This window comes from Gouania willdenowi, chromosome 7 (genome assembly GCF_900634775.1).
Source record: "Gouania willdenowi chromosome 7, fGouWil2.1, whole genome shotgun sequence".
Taxonomy (NCBI): Eukaryota; Metazoa; Chordata; class Actinopteri; order Blenniiformes; family Gobiesocidae; genus Gouania; species Gouania willdenowi.
Genome location: NC_041050.1, coordinates 7222870 through 7240017, shown reverse-complemented (window position 1 = coordinate 7240017; position 17148 = coordinate 7222870). Strand labels below are relative to the sequence as shown.

Below are 17148 nucleotides of genomic sequence, written 5' to 3'. Positions count from 1 at the left end.
TCGGTAACCTAAAAAACTGTATCCCGTTGTTCCTCCGTCTTCCATGGCTATCGTGGGAGGTATTGGAGCAGTTCTTAACACAGCAGTGACTTCCAGGCATGATCAAACAGTGCGGAATAGCAAGTACCTCCGCGACCGCGTTAAAAACACATGTAAACAATCCGTTTTGCCGCGGGACTTATGCCAACATGGCGGCGGGGAGGATCGGGGGGAGGGGCTCTAGGCCGTGACGACAACTCCTCATTGTCAATACTATAAAATCATTAATGAACAATCTATGCTATGCTAACTAGCTACTCATTACTCAATATATCTCTCTATTCACTCTTCTCTCAATTAAATCTGCTCACCACAGAATGTAGAGTCCACAGGTGCTCAATTTTATAAAAGGGGCGGGGCTAACTGTGCTTGTTTGTGACGCAAGATGGTCCCAAAACGTCACATGATCTCCTTCTCAGCCAATAGCAAAAATCTATTATAATAGCCGGGTTTCAACCCATACAGGCCAGTCACTCTGACATTTTACAACAAATTGAAATACTTTGACTAAAATGTTGAGTTGGACCAGGATCAATCAATAGCACTACTTGGGGTTTTGTGACTTTTTAAGTACAAGTAAAATTACTGATGATTTAGAAATATATTCATACCCATAAAAGCAACTCAATAACAGCAACGTGAGTACTTGTAAACCACTACTTTCACCTCTGGCTGTTATAGTTGCACTTTGTCGTGGTTGGTTACATTTGGTTCTCTTTTACCTTCACTACAAAAGGAGACAAAAACCTTGTGTCCTGCAGCTATAGCGCACACCTTTCACCACCCTTTCCCCTCATGGACTGTGATTGGTTGATGGGGGTTAAGAGGCTGAGATGTTGCAGCAAATAGCGCAAGGCTGTGGGTTAGTCCATCTCTAAAGCTCCGGGGAGGTTAATGAGTGAAGTCTCTGGGCTGTCAGCCAAACATGAAGAGCAATGCTAACGCTCCCACAATGAGCCTGACTGTATTACCACTGAGCTCTGTCTAATTATACACTCCCCAGCGAGAGAGAGAGAGAGAGAGAGAGAGAGAGAGAGAGAGAGAGAAAGAGAGAAAGAGAGAGAGAAAGCATATCTGGCAAGTGAAAGAAAAAGTTATCAGATGAATCTGAGTGTCAGGAAGACTTAGTGAGAGGGATGAGAGCAGATTGAAGTTGTAAGAGTGCGATAGAAGGTGTGTGACTGCATGTTTGTGTGTATGAGTGTGTCAGAAAGAAGGGTAGAGAAAAGGAGGGAGGGAGTTGGAGAGATCAAGCAGGCTGGAGAGAGACTAGAGCACACTCACACAGGGAGATACTGAGAAAGAGAGAGAGAGCAAAGAAGCGTTTAGAGAGAGAGAGAGAGAGAGAGAGAGAGAGAGAGAGAGAGAGAGGAGGAGGAGAGGCAGGAATAGGATGAAGGGAGGGAGGAAAAAGACTCACAGTCTGAAAACGGGATGTTCCTACGTGCCTGCTGCTGCCGCCTGATCCAATGAGTGAACTCTCAGATACCTGCTATGTAAAGGCACCCAGTGAGGTATGTGACCACAGCTTCCTCCTCTATGTGTGTGTGTGTGTGTGTGTGTGTGTGTGTGTGTGTGTGCGTGTGTGTGTGTGTGTGTAAGAGTGTGTCTGAATGTGAGGACAGGTGTTGCCGACAACTTTCAACAGCTACATAGACACACACCATGCTGTGATTCCAACTCTATGTGCAAAGAGGGTTGACGAGTTTCTGTAGAAGTATATATATATATATATATATATATATATATATATATATATATATATATATATACTGTGAATGCATGAGTAAATGGAGCATGTTAAGGATCAGCACCTGTGTGTGTGTGTGTGTGTGTGTGTGTGTGTGTGTGTGGGTGTTTAATTGTGTGGAATGAAATAATAAGTGTCGGAAGAGTGTGACAGATCCAAAGAGTCACTGTATTGAGAAGGCAAAAGGTTTGTCACTTTCAGATTAAGCCCACAAAACACTCAATGTCAATTAAACGCTCTTTTTTTGGGCTAAATGTGGTCTGGTCCGTCTTTAGCCCAAAAATAGTCATTGAAATTGGTGGGTTTTTTTGGACTGTCAAAATTGGTCCAAATTTAGCTCCAGTATAGTCGTTGAAATTCAGTCATCATTGGATCGTCCAACTTGGTCCAGATTTCTCATTTGGGGTAAGTAGCTCAACAATTTTAACGCTTTATTTTGATTAATTTGGACCAAATTAGCCACAAAAAATAATAATAATTAGAAAAGGTATTGTAACTACTTCAAACATAACAGCCCACAAACACAAACCAAAAATTAAAATCTGATCCTGGTACAGGCTGACGACAAAAGTTCCCACAATTAGGTATTACATTTTGGTAACGTAAGATACAAAATATATATATTGCACTGCATTTTAATCAATTAATAAATAAACAAAATTTGAACAGAATTCATCTTGAGTACATAGTACTATGACCAAAAAAAGACGGTTTTTCACCTTTTCAATATATTTAGACTATAATGAGACGTCTTAATAAAGACGGTTTTTTAATAGACAGAAAACGACTGCTTTTCTCTGGGTCCAGAGATAGCGATGGGGAGCATTAGGGAGGAGCACCACTTCATCTAGGGGAAGGATGGGGATGAGATCGGTCAGAGTTAGGTTCAAGCATCAGGAGAAGAGTTGGTTTAAAACAAATAGAGGAGTGGGAGATGGAGGTAGAGGAGGTGGAGTTGTGGAGGAGATGGGATGCACAGATGTTAGGGGCAACTCTCAAAGTGAGTGTGTGCAATAGGGTGATTCACTAAATTAATGTTACCAGATCGCTTTTCGCTTTGTTCACATTGACATTGTAAGCATCCGTTACCGAAAATGGAAACAATCGCAAATTTAGGGGTGGCGCAGTTTTTCACAATGTCAATGACATTTTTTTTTCTATTTTCAGGAATAATGTTTGAACTGCTCTAGTGTTCTCACTTATTTAGTATAAATACAGGAAGAGACTATTAAAGGTAGGGTATGTAATTTCCTCCAGTTACACTTTTTAAGTTTTTAGTTGAAATTGTCTTTATGTCCTGTGTGATTACTTACCGCTGAATGAGACATGAGACGACACATTTTTTACACAATACAAGCGATGAGCTGAGGTCCGCTATTGGAGCACCGGCGCTCGTGTGCATGAGTGAGGGGCGTGGCTTTAGAGGGAGCACAGAGGGGAGAGGGTGGGTAAAAGCGCAGCACTCGGAGACTGCTACTTTCAAAATCATGCTAGTTTTCGAAAATTACCTACCCTGCCTTTAATGATTATATTTACCTTTATATTGTTAAAGTTTCTCATATCTGTGAAAGTTACGCATTCTTTGGTTGAGCAATAAAAATTGTGAATAGCGGACGTTACATTGGCTCAATTTTTGGTACAGGCAAAATGCGATCTGGCCAAAATTAGAAAAAAAAAAATGTTTTGTACCATTATAATGTGAATCACCCTAACGTGCAATGAAGAACAATGTGCTGATGCAGGCAGGTGCATCAGACCTTTCATTAGAGGACAAAATGTATCCACTCGTGAAAAAAAAAAAAAGTTGAACATTTTCTGCTTTGGATGAACATTTATATTGACTAAATTGAACACCACATATATACACTACCTTGTATGTTATTGCATAGGTGTCTAGGGTCACTGACATCCAATTACGACTCATTTCCTGCCCACTGCTGGTAGAGGTTCTACTCATTCCCACACAAACATGATTTGTGTCTATTTCTGCTGTAGCGTGCACTACTGTCCTTCCGGCATCCGTATTTGTTCAAATACTTTCTTTTCAAACAAGATATGCAACATTTTTTTTTTTCCATGCTGACCTAATTCACTTATCTCATTTATGACAATGACCTGCCAGAGCGTGCAGGAAGTCTCCTGTCAGCGCGAGAAGGTTGTTATCAGAGTAAATAAAATGCATTGTTTATTACCTGCATAATCAAACCTGAGGATTTGTATAGTGGTGTAGTGTACAGGGGGTACGTGAGAGAGTGTAAAATGTACAAATGAAAGTAATAACATGGGGTTTTATGATGTTTATTTTTAGTTAAAATAATAATGATGGAAATGATTGATGATTATAACATGAGCTGAAAATACAAGGGTCAGTTTTGGTCCCACACCAGGCAGGAGAGGACTGTAAAAGATACAAACTATAGAAATAAATACATTCAGGAGGCACTAATTACTGTTTAATTCCACTTATTTACAAAATGTGATTCTTTAAAATGTGTGTTATCACTTATTCATTCCATCATTTTGCTGTATAGTTATTTATTTCCATAGTTTTCTGAGCAAAATGTTGAGAATCATTGCCTTTGAGGATAAAATAAAAGTTCCAAGTCCCCAGATATGATATTATAATGGTTTGTTCTGTGTTTAACCCAGTGTTTTTCAACCTTGGGGTCGCCTGGAATTTAAATGTCTAGTAATTGATAAAGCAAATTAATCTATTAATTGAATATTTAAATTATAATTGTTTATTCTAACTATTGACTTTATTCTATAGTTTTACTTTTTCAAATATAAATCAAGTTAAAATAAAATGCAGTTTGATCTGAGCTGGCAAAATTTGTCAATAATCCTGGCTATACTCTGTATTTATAACACACGAGCGCAAAACTGATCAAAAACGAATTCTAGGAAATACAGTAAATGTCTTTTGGATTGCCAGAAATTTGTAAAATTAAAATGGGGTCCCGATCCAAAAAAGATTGGGAACAATTGGTTTAACCCCAGGCCAGTGTTCATTTTGACAGGAAATTTTGATTTAGTTTAAATCACGAGTATTCAGGAGTATTTCAGTTATAGTCTAGTTTTAGTCAACTAAATGGCATTAGGATTTTAGTCGACTAAAATATAAAACATGAGATTCTGTACTTTAGATTCAATTACCATTTATCAGCCTGCTATTGGATGTTACTAACGTTTGTAAATACACACAGACAGATTTGATGTGATCAATACGTAAGACCACATTGTGACTAGATTAGTTTATTTGTTCATTGTACCCCCATTAGCTTCCACCATTGTGGTTGCTAATATTTCTGTGGTCCATAAAATAAAAAATAAATAAATAAGTAAATCCAGATTTTAGTACATGTAAGGAGAAAAAAATGAAGTGAAAAATAGACAGAAACATTACATAAAAATGTACATCAAGATGCATTTTCATTACACCAACAAATAAATTAAAAAAAATACATGATATGTACATTAAGATTGTTAAAAATATTATTTTAAAGCATTTTTAAATATGCGTAAAGTTGACATTCAATTCAAGTTTATTTATATAGGGCAAATTACAACAATAGTCATCTAGCGTCTTTCAGGTCCCTTTGTTCAATAAGTGAAAAGCTCTAAAAAAGATTACTTTTGTTTTTATTAGTTGATGAAAATGTCAATATATTCTGATATAGTTTTCATTCACGTTTATTTATTTATTTTTTATTAGTCATAATCTAGTTAATAATCGTCACTTTAAAGAATGTAGTCGACGAATGAAAACTTTTAGTCAACAAAATGAACACCTCCCCTGGCTCAATGTTTTGTTTTGATGAATCAGAAATGTGCTATTTTTTATTATGTAGATTTATAAAAATGAATTAATGGATTGTTGGTGATTTGTAATAAAAAATAAACAAACAAACAGCAGAACTTCCCGAAAGTCAAAAAAAAAATACAGTTGCTCCCTTATTTCATAATTCTTAGAGTGCTGTTACTCTGAAGAAGAGAAAAGCCCCCCATGTGGGAGACGGCTGTGTGGTGCTGGCCCTTTAAGAGGTCTATTTTTACAAGGGCACACTCATGCATGGAGCTAGGCAGTGACACACACACAGAACGAAGAGTGTATCTGCACTGCCTGACGAGACATCCTAGAGGACCATAACCTTGTGACTGAGAGAGTGAGCGAGTAATAAAAACAGGGAGGTGAGCGTTTTATCAACACAAGCTCAGAAACAAACACAAAAAGTGAAGAAGAAGTGATGTTTTCACTTGACTTGGAGCGAATCTTATTTTTTTATTTTGCAAGTGAAACTCTGAAGTCTTACAGTGATAATGAGTGAGAGTTTGCAATAAATACACCCTCGTATACACTACATTCTCACATACTCGTTGTTATATGCATCGGAGGGAAAAAATATGGAAACATCTCCTGATGAACACATCATAAACTATAGTTTACCTACACCCACACGCTCCTTGACAGAAGAAGCCACACGAAAAAAGAACATATGAGAAAAATGTTTCCACATTTATGCACTTAAGAGTTGTGCATCGTCTTCTTCTTTCTACACCCACTTAAAAAATTACTTATCCAGCCTCAATATCTGGACCTAAAATATATATTTTTTTTCCTTATGCAATCTGCAAGTTATATAATGCAAGGCCTGTCATTATCACAGCACTCCTTCACGCCCTGCTGTGCCTTTCCACCTACAGCACCACACACACACACACACACACACACGCACACGCACACGCACATGCACACGCACACACAGGCATGCACACGCGCACACACACTCACACACAGGCATGCACACACCTTGCACCTTGTGTTAACAGTCAGATACTCTACACTCACTAGCACTCTCACCCACGTTGAGTGCGTGCACTCAAACAGCAAACCCGGGTGAGTGATAAGGAAAGACACAGAGCAAGACTGAGAGTGGGTGTGTTGGGCAGACAGAAGGTGAGAGACTCAGAAGGGGAAAACAGAGAGAGAGAACGATAAAGAGTGTGGATTCATTCAATTTCTGCTTTTGGTTGATATTAGGGTTTGTGTTGTTGCTTGCTATGAAATATTATCTTCTGTATATATAAGGTTTTTTTTATGGGCTTGGCAAAAATATTAACCCTCCTATTATCCTGAAATATTACAAATAACACATTTTTCCCTAGGGTCAATCTGACCCCAGGGATATTTGCCTCCAGAAAATGATTTTCAAAAAATTGTTGACCAAGTTTGTGTGTCAGGGACTTTGTTTATTTATTGAAAACTTGAGCTGTTCTCTACCATCAAATCAACTTTTAAATTAATTGATCCCAAATAGTTTTCATCCAAATATTTTCTAATTTGGGGTGCACATTCATGACTCTCACGGAATAAACCATATTGATTGATGTTGGTGAACATCCCCCCAACCCACCCATTTTCCTCTCATAAACATATGTATTTACTGATTTTGTCTCCTTTTTTGTAACATATTTGGGGTTATTCACTATGAGGTCCTCTGTCTCAGGCACATTCTCCTCTATGTCACTTTCACTGTGAAAGAGCTGTTCCAAAATGAGAATATTGTCGTCAAATTGTTCAAATGTTCAGCACATTAACAAAAATCATCATGATAATTTTGTGCTTAATCAATTGTACCCATTAAATTATGAAGTCATGAAATATGAAGCAAAAACAAAAAAGTCAACTTATATTTTTTGATTTATGAACATTGAATGGGGTCTATTTGACCCCAGGGATATTGGCCTCTAGAAAAGTCTTTGTGTCAGGCATTTTATGTATTTAATACAAAAAAAAACCCCTTGATAATGAAACCTTGACCTGTTCTCTAGCACCACCATCAGGTGAAACTTTCAGTTTTAGAGTTAGTGTTAGTCTTATCCAAATATTTGATCTCCTTTTTGTAACATATTTGGGGTTATTTAGTTTAAAGTCCTTTTTAAGTCAACATTTTTAACAAACTGATGTAGTGATAACTCAACAAAGTGCCCCGTTTACGCAACTCGTTGATCTGTAGTAAGATGGTTGATAGGTGCGTCCAAATGCTGCAGTGATTTTTCCTGTATCCTGTTAAGTGCTACGTCAAAATCCATTTCTCGTATTGCTACTGGTCTTCTTAGCATTAATGTCACAATGTGCATAAGGAACTGGATGATACATAACTCAGTGCTAGAATGTCAGATTCAAATGCTGTTTCTTACGTGTGGGACAATACACCAAGTTTCCGATACGATACAATATTTTTGAAAAGAATAAAAAGACAAAACAAATCTGCAGTTGGAACAATGATTAAGGCAATATTTGTGGACATACTGACTTTGAGTTATACGTTTTGCAATGTTTTATTATAGCGATGTATTGTCACACATCATTCAACCTTTACTATTTTATCACACATTCTCCTCTACGTCACTTTCACTGTGAAAGAGCTGTTCCAAAATGAGGATATTGTATGAGGATATTGTATTGAATAGAAATTGTTATTGTAGAGATTGATAAACTTTTTTTCTAAAGTTGTTCCCTTTTTTTTTAATTCTCGAATGTGCTCCACCATCGGTTTGTCCTGATCAAGAATGTATATATGGGAAAATCTTTCTTCAATTCGATAGATCGCTGACAGTGCTAACGTCTGCTCAGTCTCTCTCTTTTCAAACTAATGACAAGGCCAATCATTACAACACCAAACTGTAATAATTAAGCACAAAACACCAGTCAATGGATGTTTTAACGGTCACTATGAAGAAACCTGGAAAATTCCAATAATTTCCTAAAAGAAAAAAAGACACCCAAGAAATGGCAAACGCAGAGGACATGTGCATGTATTAGACAACATTTAGTTACGCTACATTTGAGGGCACTTTAGTCACTTATCTTTCTGCTCAATTGAACGTTCAACAAGTCATATTGACCGAGATGGTGCGTCGGGATTGGTTGAAAAACTATTTGCATTTTAAAACAGTTGGGCCAAATGAGGCGTGGGTGAGTGCATTCTAATCAGCTGAGCAAACAGTTACAGCTGCAGTTTACAAGAAGCCTCACATTGTAATGCAAGGGTGTCTCATTTTAGTTCAGTAGTTCAATATTACTATTTAAATACAATTATATTCTATTCTACCGATGCAATAAGTGACATATATCAGTTCCTGCAACATATTTCCTTAAATCATCTTGATTTTGTGACAAATTTGTATTTAATTTCAGGGGATTTTTGAGTGGAAATTAAAGGATTTACTGTATATATAAAAAGATTGAGTTCTTGCAACATTTTCTGATTAAAAATGAATGCCATCACGTGATATATGCATGAAAAAAAACTGTGGAATTTTATTAAATTTGTGCATTTTGAGGGACTGGGATATCATTGTGTAACTTACATCAACCAACATGGTGCCTGCAGGCTGTGCCTTATAATAGAGTTAAAAACTGTGACACTTGATACATTTTTGAATTAATTTAACTATCTTTAAATGTTTATTTTCACTGAAACATTGTGACAAAAAAGATGCTGCAGTTTTGGCTTGTGATCAAATATATAGTGTATATAAAAAAAACCCAAAAAACAGATTTTAAAATAAAATCTTACACAATTGCTAAATTTTAAAAACATGGAATATATTTTACTATTATTTAAAAGTGGCGAGTGAAATAGGAACACCATGATTTATGTTTCAGAAATGGTTGATGGAAAATGAAACAAAATAAAGTGCTGCATGTTGAAGCTTAAACATTTCCTAATTTTTTAAGTAACGGACGTCATCCTTAATCATCTTTCCCTCTAATTAAAGTGAAACTGTGAAATTTTTGTGTATATCAAGTAGGGGTGTGCATTGCCATTAATCTGATGATACGAGACAATTCAAGATTTGCATGTCATGATACGATACATCCCGATAAACAGTTTGTTTTACATAGCGATACATTGCAATATCAATAAGTACAATTTCCCTTTTACAAATATAAAAATTGTATAAAATACTATTTACTTCACTTTTTTAAAACTTGCAAGAACACGTAAATGGTAACTATCTATAATTCAAGTACCAAAATATCAAAAACAAGTGTTATGTTTATCAAAATTTTTCATGCATTGAATAGTGAGGTAGTTTAACAAGTTCTGATGTGGTTCACTAACACCTAGTGATCAGGCGTTTATGTGCTATGTTTATGTTAGCGCAATTAAATGTGACAAAAAAATTGATTATTGGATTGATAAGATAATCACGCTGGGAAATATCACGATAAATCGCTGGATTGATTTTTTCTTACACCCTTAATGTCAAGCTGATAGCTGTTGAGATTTTTCAGAAACTTTGAAGTAGCTCACAGTTTCAGAAAGGTTTGGTGACCCCTGATACAAAGGGACTGGATTTGAGTTCTGGGCCTCGAGCTTGACACGTATTTGTTGGCTTGAGAGTCGAACATAAACACCTGATACTTCATCACACTTATGTACAGGTGAGGCAGTGCTAGACTGCGCTAAAGCCACAGACACACCCGTCAGTCAGTGAGTCCTTGAAGGAGAAAGTACGCTACCACGAGTCACTCAGTGCATTGTATGTGAAGTGAGACTATACTTTTCTGTGTGACTGTGCAGTTATTTGCGCGAATGCATGAAATCTGTGAGTTTATCCGAGTTTGTTCTTTGACTCTGACTTGCCGACCCTTGCGAGTCATCAGGCTGTATATTCTCCTCCTCCTCACTTCATCTACAATAGGGGTCAGTGACCTTTCAACTCCTCCACCCACCATATACACCCACTTGTTTTTCAGCCAGGCTTTCTTTATTTCGTTTTTTCGTGTGTGTTTGCAAAGTGATTGGGCTCCTTTGTTGCAGACATACCCAACTGCCACAAATAAAATATTATACTGCACGGTATTACTTTCAGTATCTGAAAGCGTTACATCTGAGACATCCTGTGGCCTTCAGGATCTATAGTGTCCTGACTGCCTTAAGTACACTTCCTACCTTTTCAATTGATTTTTCTTTCTTTTATTGTGCTGAACTACATTCAGTTAGCATTCCTTTTTGTGTTTTTTATTTAGTCATTTTATTTTATTTTTTTTACTTGAAAAGATTATTAAAAAGGTAAAGGTTGCGTTTTGTTGGTAGTGCATATGCTGATATGCTATGGAAGGGGGTGTCGAACAACAGCAATAATGGCAATGTTGCCTTGAATACATTAATAAAGGTACTCCAGACAGCTTCTGCAAAGCCAGTCTAGACACTCTCTGTAGATGAATGGCACTTAAGCTCCCAACAGGAGACCTGGCCATGCTCTCTCTCTCTCTCGCTCTGCAGAGATGCCATCACTATGTTTGCTGACAATTTTTTTCTTCCGCTAAAGCAGAAAATCCACAGAAAACCCAGTTTGACAGGCACGTTTCAAAGGGGACAGCGCCAAAAACAACAACAAATCTCTAGAATGAAAAGTAATCCCACTAAGTTCACACACACATACACACACACTCCTCGTCACGCCTCCGCTCCACTCATAAGCTACTGATCTCATGGCGTGAGAGTTTGCCTGGTCATGTTAGAGGGTCAGCAGCCTGTGCGGGCAGCAAAAGTCATTCATGTAAGTCAGAGGAGGCAAACTCATTTAGTTCACAAGTTTGATCTCAAGTGGGCCGAAGGTTTTAGGCTGGAAAACGAGCAATTATTACATTCAGTTGTTCCAAATGATTCCACAACTTTCAACATTATTTCATTTTCTTTCATTTTGTGACCAACTTCTATTTAATTTAGGGAAATGTTGTGGAATAATTTTGAATAACGTGATATAATATTTTTTTTTTTTTAAATTATTTCTACAATTTTTGATTAAAACATGACGTTATGTGATATTTAAGCATGGGAAAACTGATCCCAGCAAATTTTGTGAAGTTTCATGGATTTTTTATTAATTTTTTCAGTCTGAGATATCTACAACTGAAATAGTTTGTAATCTACACAATGAGTCATGTTTGTCTCTGTCAGTTTTACTTTCTCCTGTGGGCCGATTGGATGCTCTTAACTAAGCATACTGTATGTGTCAAACTCATGGCCCGGGGGCCAGATCTGGCCCTTTACAGCTTCCTATTTTACTCGCCGGAGAAAGTAAAATAACAACTAATAACAAATAAAACATGACTCATTGTGTAAATCACCAACTGATTCAGTTGTAGATACAGTATCTCAGTACCTCCAAATACACAAATTCAATGAAACTGATGCAAGTCCTCTCAATTTTTCAAAAATCCTACGATTTTCCCCAAATAATTCCCAAAACTTTACCCAAATTGAATGAAAATTGGTCACAAAATCAAGGAAATTTAAGATCATAAAGGGACTGATATCTGTCACTTATTGCTCCAAATACTATTATAGGTGTAAATGCAAACTAGGGCACATGAATGATTAAATTGCTCATTTTACCACCTATAATCTGCAGCCTACTTGCTCCATATTTGGAGTTTGACACCCCTGCTCTAAAAGGTTGAATTTGGGCCCCTAGCCTTGACTTTGAACTTGCAAGTTATGTAAAATCCCAAAGTAAATGAGCATTGATTAATAAAACATAAAAGGTGCAAAACCACATTATTAACAGTGCTTTTTAGCATCACTGCAGTTATTCACACTGATATATTTTTGCACTTTGTGTATTTTAGGGATTAGTGACTTGTTGTACCTACAAAGTGAAACCTGACATATTTTGTGGTTGAAAACACAAGCTGTGCAGGTGCAGAATGCAGATGATGATGCATTGGAAGCCAATTATCAGACTGAGCTTGGAGAAAAGTGCAAAAATGTTACTTTCCGGTCGAAATCGCTGCTCGAAAGTTTGTTTTAATCTCAGCTGTAAACACTCTTTTTGACATTTTTGGCAAAGTTTTGCGCATTGTGGGATGTGGAGTCCCGTAGACAGATGCATAGACGTGTCCTTCCTTTATTCTGACTGGGATTTCTTATGTTTTTTGCCAGACATTCAGGACAGTGACACCATTTTTATTCTAGTTTGTTCCCGGTATTCCTTTTGACAATCAACGACATTTATTCATCTCCGCCAAGCACAAAGTGCAGAGCGGTAAGGTTATGTTTTACTCTCCATTTGTCTGTCTGTCAGTCTGTTAGCAAAAATTTTTTAGGAAAATTGATAAATGGGACAAGGAACAGGTGATTACATTTTGGTGATGTTGTCACCAAAAGAAAATATATATATATATGTATATATATATATATATATATATGTATATCCCATTTTATTCCCATCCACACTGTGGAACTTCTTGTTGAAGATGTCATAGGTTCTCTCAGAATCAACAGCTCAATGTTGACAGGTGGTCACGATAACAGCTCAATGTTGACAGATAGTCATGGCAATCTGAGTTTACCATGTTTTTGTCATAACTTTCAGTTCGTGAAAACACCAGAAATGTGTTGGAAATTCACTCTCTAAGTAAAGCTACATTTATGAACTCAAAAACAGTACCATGCCAAATGTGCCATGTGGGTAACACAACATAATAGATAGAAACGGAGAAGGTGGTAAAATAACGGGCATTCTATTCTGTTATGGTGTGGTGCATTACGTTTAATCTGATTGGTTGGCTATGATGTGATGCATTTGATTATTGTCTAGTCAATTCATTTTTTGTAGTTTCACGATGTCCGTTGATCATTTTATGACAAAAAAAATAATAATTTACTTAGTAACAGGTGAGTGTAGAAATAAAACAAATGACTTTACTTCTTTTAAAACAGCAAAATTTGGGTGAGTTTTTGGAAACAAACACAAGAAATCACATTAAAATGAAGTAAAATCCACACTTCTGTGCATCTGCCTACAGAACTCCACATCCCACAATGGGATGCGGAAAACATTTCCAACAAACCGAGTGTTTACATTAGAGATACAACATTTTGAGCAGCAATTTCAAATTCATGTAAAAAAAAACTTAGATTTATTTAACTATGAAGCCTACGTGAAAACAATTATCACCTCCAGCAGCTTTAAATTCCAATGCAAGAAGTGATTGCTCAAATGTTCCCCGTGCTTCTAACTCACCCATGGGTGCTCTGTACGTGGAGTGCATGTGTCCACGTGTTTACAAAGCGTAGAGAGTACACCAGTCTGCTGCAGTCAGCAGAGGAGGAGCATTTTTTTGTGCTTCTGCTGACTGTCTGACCTGCTTGTAATTAGTCAAGTCATATTTTTAACTGATATTGCGTAAAAGCCAGCTTAAGAAGCCATCGCTGCCCTATTTATACCCTAGGGGCTAATGGCCTGTACCACTACACAGGGGGATTTCCTCCCAGAACTAAACTAAGCCTGCCTGAGGCGCTACCAGAAGGATTAACCCAGCAATACATTACAACTTGGAGCTGTACTCAAACTGCATGCTTCCTTCATCATGTGCTCCTCACCTGAAGTTATGGTTTGCTTTCTTAAATCTGCAGAACTAAAAGTCAGATTTAAAAGTTTATATTCTTTTTTTTTTGAAGATTTTGCTTTCAAACAACAGTTATTTGTTACATTTCTAGACCCAATTGTAACTGAGTAAATTATAATTATTTTTTGTTTTAAAATGATCAACAGACATCGTGAAACTCGAGCTGGGCAATATAGAACAAAACTCATTTTTCGTTATTTTTTTGTCAAAATGCCGATATATGATATAAATCTCGAAAATTTTAATTAATTCTAAAGTCTTACCAGAAAGACAATTCAGGTTTAAATTTGCTGTTGCAAAATGCCACACAGGCACATTTATTAAGAAACAGTTGCACAAAATGTGCCACAATTGGCATTTCCTAGTATAAGGGACAGCACGTGTGAGTGAGTTCTTTAGTGTGGCTTATTTAGGGGAAGAACACGTGTTTTTTATTGCTGTTCTGGGAAGTAGTGAGAGCAGCGACTCCTATAAAACAAGTGTTATAAAACTAAATAAACTATACAAAAAAATATAAACATATTTATTGATAAAGGCCATATTGTAATTTTCTATTTCGCCGAAAGAGAAAACTCTATATACGTATCTTGAATCTCAATATATCGCCCAGTCTTAGGTGAAAGTACAAAAAAAATTAAACGACCAGACAAAATTCGAAATAAACGTAATGCAATGCGCCAAAACAGAATGTTTGTTATTTTACCACTTTCTTCTGTTCGGATTGGCATTGCCCTGTTTTAGAGGGAATTCATTGGTGTTATTTTATTTAAAAAAAAAATTGTACATAATAATAATAATAATAATAATGTGGACACCTTTTATTTTATACAGATGTCTTTGTGGAAAACAAATTAAGTTGCAACAGTGTAAGATTTTTTCTCTTCCTTTTTAAGTTTATACATGAGATGTTTACTGTATGCAAGGAAACTGTGGCAAGATTTATTACCAAAAATAAACATTGGGGGGTGAACTTTTACTTTGAGTACTATTTAATTGAGCTACTTTTTACTTGTACTTGAGTATTTCATGTATGATTTACTTGTACTTGAGTACGATTTCAATCAAGTAACAGTACTTCTACTTGGGTAAGACATATCAGTACTCAACGTGGCAAGATTTATGACCAAAAATAAAACGTGGGGGGTGAAAGTAACTAATAACTTTTAAGTAAACTATAATTTCATCACACGAGATGAAATCTAATCAGAACTCATGTAGTTCTTTGTAAAGGTTTTTTTTTTTTTTTAAAAGCATAAACTCAGTTATATATTTTACTCCAGCGATTCTCAACTGGTGGGTAGGGACCCAGAAGTTGGTCGTGGACCTGTACTGGGTGGCTAGCTAGTCAAAAATAAGTAACTTTTGTTTTGAGCACTATTTAATTGAGATACGTTTTACTTGAACTTGAGTATTTTATGTGTGATTTCTGACTTGTACTTGAGTACAATTTCAATTAAGTAACCGTACTTCTACTTGAGTAGGATATGTCAGTACTCTTTACACCTCTGCTGGTGAGAAGAGTGAAAAAACTGTTATTCACTTTTTGGATTTCCTCTAATGTTTGCCTGTGTGTGTGTGTGTCATTGTGGTTGAACTGGGCTGCTGGATCGTCCTGCTGAGGAATGGTTCAGAGCCCTTGACGGCTGACCTGACCTTTTGCCCATTAAGCTATTGCCCCTATCACCCTGTCTTTAGTCAGCTTAGTACGGCTCCTTGTAGAGTAAGTCGACACACACACACACACACACACAAAGCCAGTAGTAGGACGGCTCTCTCTCCCCCCCCCCCCCCCCCCCCCCCCCTCGTATCCATCCATCTATCTGTTAATCTCTTCATCTATTTATCAGTCTCTGTCCATCCAGAATACACATGCACCATCACATGTTTAAACTCAGTACTACTGGATAGCAGAGGTGTAAAGAGTACTGACTCAAGTACAAGTAAAAAGTAGCTCAGTTAAATTGTACTCAAAGTAAAAGTAACTAGTTACTTTCACCCCCCATGTTTATTTTTTGGTAATAAATCTTGCCACGATTCCCTTGTATACAGTAAACATCTCTTGTACAATTGGAACTTAAATTTATTTTCCACAAAGGCATCTGTATAAAATAAAAGGTTTGTCAAAATGTAAAATTATTTTGAAAATAGTCGGCTATGATGTGACACATTTGATTGTTGTCTGGTCATTTAATTTTTTGTAGTTTCACAATGTCTGTTGATCATTTTAAAACAAAAAATAATAATTTACTCAGTCACAGTCGAGTGTGGAAATGTAACAAATTACTTTTAAAACGTTCCTAAATACGAGTAAAATGACTCATTTAGAAATATAGCCAAAAAAGTACAAGTACCTACAAAAGAAACTCAATTACAGTAACGTGAGTACTTGTAATCTGTTACTTTCACCCCTGCAGGATAGAGATGAAAATGACCATTAAATATTATATTGAACAAGTTGTTTATGCCTGTCTGTGGTCATGTTGATGACTAAAATTTTCTGTCATAGTTTTCGTCGACTATGACTAGTTAAAAAAAAAAAAAAAATACATGTAAATGAAAACTATTTCAAAATATATTGACAATATCATCAACATGAGATGAAATTCAATCAGAACTCATGTAGTCCTGTGTCAGGGGTCTGCAACCTGCGGCTCTGGAGCCTCATGTGGCTCTTTGACTCTTTTGCAAAGGCTCCCTATAGCTTTAAAAAAATATTGAAATAAAGAATTAAAATTTTCCTACAGAGGGCATTAATGATCAATGACATTGACACCAAATAAAATCATGATATAACAATTTGTCAACCAAAAAATAAATCACATTGTGCAATAACTTCCTACTTTACCCTCTGCAACATCTACAGACCATCAACTTTCATGAACCTGTGGATGACCTTAAGTTTTAAATCCCTGGTAAGAAAACTAAATCA

At 36.5% G+C, this 17148-nt stretch overlaps 1 protein-coding gene across 1 annotated transcript in view; it reads left to right on the top strand.

The window, feature by feature from the left end:
* The first annotated feature begins 1098 nt into the window (after window positions 1-1098).
* LOC114467356 (ataxin-1-like) overlaps window positions 1099-17148 on the top strand; it is a 34320-nt gene continuing 18270 nt past the window's right edge. Inside the window, exon 1 of the mRNA XM_028453564.1 lies at window positions 1099-1553. The gene's annotated coding sequence lies outside the window, so the exon portion shown is untranslated. The remainder of the gene's footprint in view (window positions 1554-17148) is intronic.